The sequence below is a fragment of the Solanum dulcamara genome, chromosome 3 (genome assembly GCF_947179165.1).
Source record: "Solanum dulcamara chromosome 3, daSolDulc1.2, whole genome shotgun sequence".
In the NCBI taxonomy this organism is placed as follows: Eukaryota; Viridiplantae; Streptophyta; class Magnoliopsida; order Solanales; family Solanaceae; genus Solanum; species Solanum dulcamara.
This window is the reverse complement of record NC_077239.1, coordinates 17,281,062-17,293,832: the sequence shown is the minus strand read 5'-3', so window position 1 is coordinate 17,293,832 and position 12,771 is coordinate 17,281,062.

Genomic DNA, 12,771 nt, shown 5'->3' with positions numbered 1-12,771 from the left:
ACATTTCAGGCGGGTAAATAAGTTCTCCTGAAGGTGTTACCCATAAAGGTTATGAGGAGATTCGGCAAGAAGGTAAAAGTTAGTCCTCTCTACATTGGCCCATTCGAGATTTTTGATTGTGTAGTGCTAATGGCTTATAGATTGTCTCTACCTCCTAGCCTTTATGGAGTCCATCCAGCATTCCATGTATCCATGTTGAAGAAGTATCATGGGGATGAGTATTATATCATCAAGTGGGACTCAGTCTCATTAGATGAAGATCTTCAATATGAGGAATAACACTTTGGAATTTTTTATCGCGATGTCCGAAAGATAAGGACCAAAGAGATGAAGTCAGTGAATGTTTAATGGAAGTATCGTCCAGTTGAGGAAGCAACTTGGTAAACCAAGAAGAACATGCCAAACAAGTATCCCCAAATATTGGACAATTCAGGTACTAATCTATTCTCGCCTTAGCCCAACTTTCCTATTTTTGATCACTTGGGGACAAGAATGCGAAAATTTATATATATTGTAACAATATGTTTTTGTCATTAAGGATAAGGCAATGGGAGAGGAGTTTGTGCCTGAAAATTTCTGAGTAGTAACTTTTAAACTTCGAACATAGGCCATACTTGGATAAAATTTGGGTCAGGTGAGGTATGGGATAATACGATAATGGATGGAGGATGAAATTATGATTTTGATCATTTGAGTTGATAAAGGATCATGTACGACTTTATAAAATTGAATTCAGACAAGTAGAACTTCTATAATTTGGTCTTGGCGTGAAAGAGTTATTTTGGAATGTCAAAGATTGAGGGTGTGTTGTAAAATAAGGGGCTTGAGACTAAAATATCGAGTCTTTATTTCCATGAAAGCCTCCATTAGGTATTATTCCCACTATTGCAAGCCAGTCACGAAATAAATAGGTAAAAAGTTCCAAAAATGGGATTATTTCTACTATTTCATTTTTGAGAGCTAAGGGGCGAACTAGGGCAGTTTCTTCTCAGTTTTTCACCAATCTCTTTGATAAAGGTAAGTAATCCATTCCTCTAGCATATAATTCAATTCTTCGTCAGTAAAATCTATAGGAATTAACTTAGGGGAGGGTTTTGGCCTGAAATTAATGGTAGGAAAAATCCTATTTGGGTGTTAGGATCATGAACCTGGCCAAGGGTTAGTATTTATATTTAATCTGAGTAACCATTTTCATTGATTTCTTGTATTAATTGCATATTTATACAAATAACAAGCCAACAAAAACCTGGAAGGGAAAGCTGAGGTTCTTTAAAGGCATTAAGGCTTGGTTTTGAGGTAGGTAATAGTTTGTTTTCCTGTATGTGTTATGTCTTCCCGTTTACTGCATTGATAGTATTGCATGCATGTATATGAATAGGAAATGATGGAATGAACCTAATGAAATTACTATTCATGATCAAATACATGTAATGAAACTGATACTTGATTGTGCAAGTCTATGAACTATTCATTGTTAATTATGATTGAGTTTGCGATTGTTGGATTGGGTACCACGCCGGTACATATTGGATTGGGTGCCACACCAACACATATTGAATTATGTATCATGTTGGTACAATTGGGATTGAGTGTCATGCCGACATAAATTAGATCAGGTATCATGTCGGTATACATTAGATCAGGCATCACACCGATACACTAACTATTGGAATGTGTGCCACGCTAGCACACTAATAGTTTGAGTATGGGTTCCATGATAGGACCATTGTTGACTGTGATATTTGAGATTGACACTGTAAAATTGTATCTTGCTCATGAGATGGTAAATTGAAATTGTGTATCTGTATATATATGTTGTTTTGATATATTGTGGTTACTCGTATATATCTCACTTATAGGACTAGCTGCGTGATCCGAGCAATACAATATTGTTGCGTGTACTAATATTACACTTGCTCTTTCTTTGTTAAGTACAACACATCTTTAGGTGGCTAATGATAGACCTCAGTTAGGAGATCATTGACTTGCCAAATTCAAGGGTGAGCCAGTTCTTTTAGGCTGTCGTGGATTCATCTAGGATCTTAGTCCAATTCTTTTAGACTTAGACCTTTTGAAACTCTATTTATAGTAATGCTTTTATGGCTACATTGTCACGCCCTAAGCTAAAGGGCCGCAATTAGCATCTAATGCCAAATCTCAAGCCCAAGCTAGCCCTGCTGAACCACTTGCTACTAGCGCATGGCAACTGCATGCTATCAAGAAAACAAACAAGTATATCTCGGCCTAAAATTAAGCCCTTGGTCGGCAAGGCCCTTGTCAATAGATCTATAAAAGAAATAGTTACTCCGACAGTTCATATAAAGAAATAGCAACCTAACACACAAGTCCTAATTAGGCCGTCGAGGCCACTATGATGTCTATGCCAAAATAAAATTAGGTATATATAAGGTCAATAGATCAAACAGCTAACAAGCCTCACCAACCCAACAAACTAGACCAACATGGCCATAACGTAGCTATACAACCCACACACTAGTGTGCAAGCCTCTAAGAGTAGTAAAGCTTGGCATGATAGGGCCCTATGCTACCCAAAAAGTATACATACAACAAAATCTAACAAACTTCTAAACTCTGGCAGCTCCGGAAGAAAGGGGGTAGCCAACCTGCTAGAAGTCAACCCCACTACTGAGGAGGTCTATTCGTTCATCTGTTGGGACATGCAGGCATGAATGCAATGCCTCTAAGTAATAGAGAATCAGTATGAAATAAAGTACCGAGTGTGAAAGGAGATAAACTATGAGCAGGTATCATAATATACTAAGATTAATCAAATAAATGAATCAAGATTAAGATAAGCGTACTAACCTACTTCAGAATCTAAACATATCAAAAAATAATCAAACAACAACCTAACCAAGCCTCCATAAGCTCGTTAGGTACAAACAACAACCAAGACCACCTACCTAGGCCCCCATAAACCCAGAAGGTACCAATTCAGTCTACATACCCCTATTAATAGTCCCCTTGCCCCATAGGCAGTCACATAGCCCTCTAAGAGAATCACATAGCCCCGTAGGCAGCACATAGTCCTTTTAGGCATCAATATAACCTCATAGTCAGCTAAGGCCATCTTGGCAATAGCATAGCCCTATATGCAATACATAGCCTTCTCAGGCATCAATATAGCCCTATAGGCAAGGCATAGCCTCTTAGGCAACACAATAACTCTGTAGGTAGCACATAGCCCTTCTAGCTAACAATCACATTCCTGCAGCTAATCACAATAGCCCCAAGGCAAAAATAATAATTCAATAGGTTAAAGGAAGGCAAATAAGCTATAAGCAACCTATATAAATAATCTCTAAGTCATGCCCAACATAGAGCTACTACTAACAGAATATGAATCCCGACAAGAGAGGATTACAACTACTCAAGCATCCAACAACCGACAATCTCTCCTACAAGTATAAAAATGATAACAACTCCTTCTCATATTGCCTCTTAGCTTTATGGAAACATGCTGAAGGAAGGAAATAGACTTAACATACCTTTTTCAATGACTTCATGTGACCTATTGACTTCTTTCTAAATTCCTTCCTAATACAACAACATGACATGTTTACAATCATCCCACGAATAGAAGGTACCACGACAATCCGACAAAAGATATGGATTTTTGTCGCAAATTACTATATACGGCTTATCAAAGCTAGAAATAATAAAAGGGTCTTACTTTGATCTTAAGCTCATAATACACCTATAACCCTTAAGTTATCTCTAAAACCTTGCTACCCCAACATTAAAGTGTGATACCCTGTGAAATCAATAAAACAAATTATACTACGATGACGAGCTCAAAGTGTTGAATAACTCCCGTCAAGGAATTAGGTTGAGAAAATTACTAATTTGAGTGATCCTAGAAATGGGTTAGAAGGTGTTTCTGGTTTATTACTAAAAAAAATGAAGAAAAAATGAAGAAGAAGATATATATAAAAGTTCCACCGACCTAGGGCCCCATATCACATGCCTGCTTGTGTAGTGTTATGAAAATGGGAATATCATTCTATTGTGAAGTCGTATTGATAAACGGTTTGAGACATTGAAAACTAGACTCGTAGAGCTTTGATTTTATAGTTTATGGTCACCACAAATTCTTAAATATTGGGGGAAAAACTCCAAGACTTTTGACCCAAATTTCAGAGAAATCTTTATAAAGGAACTTATGATAATTTTTGCCAATTTTTATTTTGCAATCCGCTAAACTTCAAAACTTAAAATACGAACCTTGAACACTTAAAATATGACATACCATATAATTCTTAATTTATTAATAACTCTTTTGTCTTGTCACGAAGGTATGAACTAATTTAGATGTTTTGAAAAGTCGGGGTATTACATGCATCCCCTTCACTCTAGACCTTTAGTAAAGTTTTGGTACAATGACTTTCAGGTCCTAGGGGTTAACTTCCACATATTTTATGATCCTTTTGGTTAATTTTCCTGAGTGTATGAGAACTCAGTTTAAAACTAGTAATTAAACTTGTTTCCACATCTTTAATTCCTCTCTTTATTTACTATTGCTTAGTTGGGTTGTAATAATAGTTCTCCCACCGGAGGGTTAGTGTGGGTGCCACTCATGGCCCAGTTTGGGTCATGACAAAAATGATCTCATAAAGCTCACACCTTCATATCTAATTACTGAATTTACAAGAATACAAATAATGGAGGCTTATACTCAGACTTAAATACATAATTTAGGCAAGGCAACATATAGACAAACCATAGTATCGACTTAAGTTGTTGGAAATGTAATTAAACTACTAACTAAATGCAAAACACATAAGTCATATCTTAAAATAAACAGAGCTAAGAAGAAATAAGATTACTTGATTTTGGGCAACGACTGAGACAACGAGTTGACAAGATCAATTTATACACTAATTTCGAGTGCGAGTGGTTAAAGGGATAATGAGAGTGGAGTGATTGTGTAAAAAATCAGATAAAACAAAGGAAAGAACAATAGAGAAATTAGTGAATAAAAAAGTACAAAAAACTCCAATATTCTCCAAGCTCTCTCTACCACTTCCTCCCCTTTCCAATGAAAACAAATGTGATATTTGTAGCCAAAAATAGTGGATTTGAATTTCAAAAATAGTCGTTTGAGAAGGGGAAAGGATCAGATTTGATAAAATGTAATGACCCTCCAGGTTATTTTCATCCTTTTCGATCTTTTTTAGCATGTAGAGATTTCTTATAGCTACCGCAAGCCATTTATGACTTACTGGCACTGACAGTTTAGTTGTCTGGTCGTTTGTTTGAGTTTTATACCTATTTCTCTATTTAGGCACTCTTGGAGTTTAAATGATTGACTTTGGTCAAAACTCTAGGAAAATAATCTCAGAATGGAATTCTGACGGTTTTATCAACTCCAAAATAGCCAAATTAGGCTAGTAGCATATTCGGCTGAAGTACCGAGCCTTTCCATGTGAGTTTGAGTCATTAGGCATTTTAGCCTTTAAGTTTTAGCCTAAGTTTGACTTTGGTCAACATTATTGGTAAGCCCACTCGAATAGAAGTTCCATTAGCGCGGTTAGCTCTAAAATATTGAGTTTGGTCTAGAGTGACCCCTTCGTGTGGTTCTCGAGGCTTCCGATCTCATTTCTAGCCTGCTTGTAGAAGTTGCAAAAATGGTGCATGGGTGTGGGACCTACTTTTTATCGAGATGACTTCAGATGGAAATTTTGACTGTGCCATCGAATTTAGTGGGGTAGCAAAGTTCTTTTTTCATGCAAGGATGTCGAACGAATCTCAGTCACCCTATCGGAGTATTTTCCAACTCCAAGTTCAGCTGGTGCACCTCTGGTTGGTCTCCGTGCTCGCAGACCTAGTCCCCACATTTGCGGAGAATAGGGCACTTTCCCTTCGCGTTCGTAGACTCGATCCTCAGGTTTGCGGAGTTCGGGAGCTTTCCCTCCTTATTTGCAGACCTGGTCCCCCCGTCCGCAGAGGTTTGTTGGTTGATCTTTTAATTAAGACCAACAACCATTTCAGGCTGACTCCTCCATTTGCTCTTGCGATTTTGGGAGCTAGGAAGCTTCAAATTGAGCGATTCCAAGTGCTATGGTTCTTATTGATCATGGCTATATGCTGGTATGTTTGAGGGAGCGTGAAAGGTGATGGTTTGAGGTAAATTCTACCCCAAAGGGGTTGCCGTAGCTTAGTTTTAAAGCTTTAATGGTGAAATTATTTGTTGGGATGGTTTCTCTCATTTTGAGAATAAATGTATGCCCTATTTTGGGGTACACGCTTAATAATGCAGTTAGATCCTTTTTATAGAGTCGATTTTGGAATTTCCATTGCAGGTTCCACAATCTTATTTTTGACCCATTTCAGGTCCATCTCAGAAAAATACGATTTTAGTGTCAAAAAGTCTGTATTGAGGAGTTGATCAATATTTTGATAGCATGGAGGCATTTGGAGACGATTTTGGAGTGGAAAGCTACCGAGAAGTGGACTTGAAGCGCGTGTGTTCGGCTTTGAGGTAAGTTGCGGTCTCCCCTCTTTTGATTTAATTCTATGAGGTATTATTTAGTATAAATTAGTTTTGGTCTAGATTGTATGTGACAGTTTAGGCTCTATTCCTAGGTTCTTGCTTTCTTTTCCCGGTATGGGCCTTAGTCTAGGTTGCCTTTATAAGACTTTTAGTTTAGTTGGTAAAATTATTTATTAAGCCTTAGTTTGGCTTTAATTAGACTATTTTAGGTGGCTTGATCAATGTTTATGATGGTTGGCGTAATTGTTCCTTAGAATTGAGTTTGGGTTGATCCTTAGTAGATGTAGCTATTGTTGGTGGAGATTTCTGAGACTTAGTGTCCTTCACTATTATAGCACCTATTTTGAAGCCTTGGTGTAGTTTTTCTTCACCCAGTTAGGCTTGTGAATTACTATTGGGCTTCATTTTTGGACATAGAGTTAGAATCCTCTATGCTTTTCTTTTTGCCGATTGGCGGGACTAGCTGTGTTTGTACTCACGAGGTTGTACTTTAGTTGGATTTGGAGCTATTGATTTTCTAGCTGAGTAACATTTTCTCATATCCACCTCCTTGTTATCCAGTTAGGGTTGATCTCCCTTTTGGGCCTTATTGTTGAGTTAGAGGAGTAGAATTGAGCCCTAGGCCTTGGTTAGAGGTCAGTAGCATGTGCAAGTCCTATTTCTATGTTCTAGAGGGTAAGGGTTATTATTGTATGTGGTTGTGTGTTGCATGGGTAGGTAATGACATGTATTGCACTGAACTATTATTTTCTCACGGATGTAATCGACCTTGGTGCATGCATTCGTTCTTAGCATCGATTTGAGGAAGCTGGGTTTGATTTTTTCTAAATGGGGTCATACTACCTTTTTTACTACTATTTACAGTGGGTTGTTGACATTGAGGATGCGCTAATTTTCTTAAATTGGTTCCGTCGGAGAGATTTCCCAATACGTTCTATACTGATTTGACTATTAAACTTCGGTCACCAAGATGGAGCATATTCTAGATGATCGGATATACAAATTGGTATCTATATTGATATAAGACCTGGATTGGGACTAGCCAGGTATATAGGGGCATTCCCAGCCCCCTTCCTCCCCCCATGGCGATCCTAGAGAGGCGTATAGGTCTTACTTCTTGGCCGAGAGTAGAAATAGGTGTATATATCTTGGTATAAGGCACTTGGAACTGATGGTACTTCTGGTTTTATTGCATAACTCTCATTCATATATGTATTGCCTATCACTAGCATAGTTTTTTGTACTTGTCGGTAGTATGGGATGTCGTACGGGTTTACCTATTTGTGAATAAACCTCTTGGACACACAGGGGCTCGAGAGGTATTTTTTGACTATTTGTGAACTTGGTGCGGTATAAAGTGTGGTCTCTTATTTGAAGGTAGTTACTGCCCTTGTTCTTATATCAGATGATTCTTATTGAAGGCTTCCATATTATTCTTGTTAATTACTTGTGATATACACTCCTTGCTTACATGTTTTTTATACTTTCTTTATCTTTGGAGCTCAGTCGGATAATGCCTGCTGAGTGCCACTTATTGGTATTTATACTACACTTATGTACCTTACAGATCATAGTATGGGTTTTCCTTACTGATTTGGATATCGTGCGGAGCATCTCTTGGATTTGGAGACTTGGGTGAGCTCTTGACGTTTAGAGTTGTCAATCTCCTTCTGTTTTCGCTTGGACTAGTCTTTATTTTGTATTCGGAGAGAGTTGAACTATTATTGTACTTATAAAAACCTTGTATTCCTTTACTTTAGTTTAGTAGCTTGACTACTAACTAATACCAGGTCTTGGGGGTTATATTGTTGTATTGTTCTCACTCTTCTTTTCTTCTTATCATTGTTATTATTAATATTATTATTATTCATTTCTTTCCTTCCGCTTGTGATGGTCCATTGTCTATTATTCCAGACTATGGGATTAGGCTTACCTACTTATGAATTCATAGTGGGTTCCATCATAACTTGAGAAATCGGGTTGTGACAGAGTGGTATCAAAGCTTAGGTTCACTATATCATCGGTGTAAGAGCAAGTTCCTAGTAGAGTCCTACAAATTGGTGCGGACACATTCGTATCGTATCTTTGGGAAGCTATAGGGCATTATAGGAAAACTCCATTCTTGATTCTTTATCATTTGAAACTTCCTTGATTAACCTCTAAATACTTTTTGGAATTCATTTCTCTTTAGATGGATAGTATGAGCTTTTCGATGGGCGTGGCTAGAGCATCAACACATACTACCTAGGCTTAAACAGAAGCTATGACCACTTTGGCTCCTTTGGATCTAGCATTGAGATTTTACGTCTTGATCAACATACACTAATGGCAAGAGTAGTTTTTGGTGCACCAAGTGGTTCGCAGCCTAGGGTTGGACTTATGGGTCCTCAGCTGGGTTCTTCATCGGTCTCTAAGTATGTGATGGAGTTTCTAGAATAGATAGGGCATGCTCCTACATTGTTTTCTATGGAGCGAGACATGACTTAGAAATTTATTAAGGGATTAATTTCGTTTCTCTACCTAGCATCACAACACTTAATAGCAAGTAAGTCTACTTTTCCTAAGGTTGTTAGTTATGTGAGGTCTATGGAGCATGCATGCATGGAGACTTATAGAGGTGGAGGTAGGAGATCCCACTGTAAAAACAGAAGAAGTAGAACCTCACTTTGAGGTAGGCGTCATCCTTGGGAGGGTTACCCTCATCCTCAACCTACCAAACCATGGCGGAAGCACCTCAGGTTTCAGGTGGTCCTGTAACAGGTTTTGGTACCCATGGTGGACAAAGTTCACGACATATTTCTTAGGGGGTCGCTTTTGATCATCCAGGTTTTGGGGTTCATTGTACGCCTACCAGTCCATCTCAGTAGGTTGCAGTTAGTAGGATGTGTTATACATGTAGTGAGTCAGGACATTTGGCTAGGGATTGTCCTATAGTTACATATCACAAGCGACAGGCTCGGCAGGACCATGCTCATAGGGCCCAAGTACAATTAGCTTGGGGTCCCCGAAGTGTTATAGATGGTATTCAGTTGGTCAGAGGTACTCATAGCAGCTCATCACATCCTCCACACTGAATTTTAACTCATGTAGGTTGTAGTGCTCAAGGGGATTTTGGGCATCGATCCAGAGACTGTCCTCAGCAGGGGGATCATTACACAGTCATCTCAACCTTTGGGGTTTGTAGCCCCTATGGTTAGGGGTAGAGCTTTGGGTATCACAGTTAGTGGAACAAGTGTTCAGTTCAAGGCCAGGCGCATTCCATCCCAGCTTCTACATGTCGGACAGAGGGAGAGGCTCCAGGTATCAATTGGATTTATGTAAATTTTATTTCTAGGACCCTCATTGCTTGAAGTGGTTGGGTGTTGGGGTCTTCGTACACATCGGTGATTACTTGACTTGTTAGATTCATTTTGTGATTCTGGTAATTACTTTACTTGAACTTATGTGGGCGTGCTTACTTATCCTGATTACTTGCCTATTGTTTGCTATGATAGCTCTACTTAAAACTATGTATATGTGATTATCTCCTCTAGGTGATTTCTTTTAGTAATGGATCATTTTGTCTTTACTTTTATATTGCAGTAGTGGTAAAATTTTACCTTGTGGATGTTGAGCTTAGTTGATTGCTCTGGTGTATTTCCATTTATCTATTCAAGAGTTTTCTTGGTTTAATCCTCCCCCCTTTTTGGTTTGCCCCCCACCTTAGTGTTCTTACCTGGTATGAGGTTGCTGCCAAGAGAAGGGTGTGTCAGTAGATATGTCCCTTGTAGTCTACTATAGAACTTGTTCATTGATTCTTTCTATGTTCGATCTCCTACTCTTAGTTGCTAAGGTGGTGGAGTTAAGGTTTGCCCTTTAGATTGGTTGTGTTGTCTTTTCGTGGTAAGTTTGATGGTTAATTTCTTAGTTCAGTTAGTTGTGTGATGTGGTATCAGATGGGTATATTTGAGTTGGGAAGGATGGAAATGCAATTGTCTCTGTTTATTCTAAGTATGGTGATATTTTAGCTTGAAGTGTCATGTAAAAAAAGGGTTCTATTAGGATTCATGGAAGAGATAGAGTAATACAGTTATAAAGTGTAATTGGGGAGTGAGGGTGCCCATATTGTTAAATATTAGTGCATCAGGTCAGCTCTGGGTATTTTCACTAATTATGGATCTTCAGGTATTTAGCTACCATTACTCGGGAATTCAATTATGAGCATGTTCTACAGTGGGTGTGTTGATGGTTCAAAAGGTCAGATTGTTGATTTGGGTATTCTGTTGTGGTTTGATTTGACTAATTTCGATCTTGGCTTCCATGCGCGAATGGAATTCCTCTTAGAAGGTTTAGCCCCAAAATGGGGTCAAAGTAATTTGTGGAATTATCTTCTGATTTCTTGTTCAGGGTGCAAGGTTCGTGTGTGTCATTGTGGTTAGCTGGCAGTGTTCCTTGTGGTATTCCTTATGGTGGTTCAGTTTTATTTGTGTTCACTCTTGAAAAGGGGTTTATATGATTGCTCACTACCTACCGGCTTAGTATTTGTTAGATTATGGTGATTTGCTCAGATTTGCAATCGTGGAGTGATACATGGACTCATGGCATTAGCTTCGATTGTTTTTGGGTTAGACTCTCATATTGGTTCAATTTTCTAGAAGTCCCGTTGGCAGTAGAGTGACATTGGAGTTGGTCTCAGTGTAATTTTGTTTCTTTCCACCCGTGGATTTTGTAGTCCCTTAGAGTAGCCTTTTCAATCTTGATGGAAAGATTTCAGACTAAAGTTATTGGTTTAGAGGGTCATTGGGTTAGAACTTTGGGTAGGTACTATTATATTCCGTATTTTTGCATCTTGGACTATTCGTGAGCTAACGGATACAAATTCAAGGACTTTTAATTTTGAATTTTAAAATGGCATGATTTGTTATAAATGCCAAGTTATATGAATAATTTATGTGAAGTTAAAAACAACTCAAGAAGAACCCTTGAGCCAATTCAAAGTGGAAGCCATCAAAAAGATTTTTTTAAGTCACGTTTTTGGGTGATCTGACTTAAGGAGGTCATAACCTCTTTAAAATATGGGAATTTGGGAAACCTCTAAAAATAAAAGTTGTATATAATTGAAATATCTTTCCAACCATAGGTCGTGGCCGAAATGTGATATCGTAATAATAAGATACAGACATTTTAAGTCTGACGGGTCAAACTAAATAGTGAATTCGGCCCAACCCAATTCTAAGTCGGGTCAGGCCCAATGCCCACGAAATTAAATCTAATTTTTTTTATCTTCCTTCATCTTTTAGACCAAGACATATCTGGAAATTTCCAGAGAGAGTAAGAGAAGAGCAACCTAGAGAGAAACACCAACATCTACCACAATTAAAGCCCCGAATCTCAAAGTTCTTGAAGAAAAAAGTGTTGTACATCGTGTTGCCTTCAATTTGAGCTAAAAATCAGCCAATAAGGAAAAGATTTAATGTGGTTAATGCACATTTAAGGTAATATTAAAGTCTCTTTTTCATTGTTAACAAGTTTAGTTAGAGTTTTAACGGATTAGAACGGAGAAAATAGCGTTATAAACTCGTTTGGTGATTTATTGAGATTTATGGATTAAAGGGTTGTTTTAGGTAGACTAAATGGATGAAATTAGCTTAGTGATGATGTATAATAATGATTGATATTGTTTTGATGTTTTGATGAGTTGTTGTTCTTGAATTTGGAGGAAAAAGGTGTATGAAGATTTTGAAAGTTCAAATCCGTTTTTGGGATGGTGTAGCTGGTAGTAATTCTGGAATATTTCATTGTGTAGATCTTTGATTTTATATATTAAACATGTTTTGAAAAAATAATACACGTACCTACAACTCCTATGTTTATGTTGTAGTCTATATCTGCTGTTATTATGTCGAAAAAAAGGGAATGAATCATGAGACAAATTCTGTCCAGATTCTGGATTGAAAAATCCCTCATGTATAGCTGTTAGTGTTTTGATGATATCCTTTTGTACAAAATGAGTTTTGAATTGATTTCTTTTGGGTTGCAAACTTAAAACATATCTCTAAAAGTTTCATTAAGGTCATCAAGTCCATTTTTGCTGTTTTCAATTTCAAATTTTAGATACAACGTGAGGTACTCGGTTTTTCGAACTTACTATTTTGGGTAACATAATTCGGGTGGCAATATTCTAGGCTTATTGTCAATAACAAATCTTGTTTTATGCCAATATTTTGGATTGTTGATATTACTTGATGATTATATGACTGATTTGAAAGTGAGGAAAG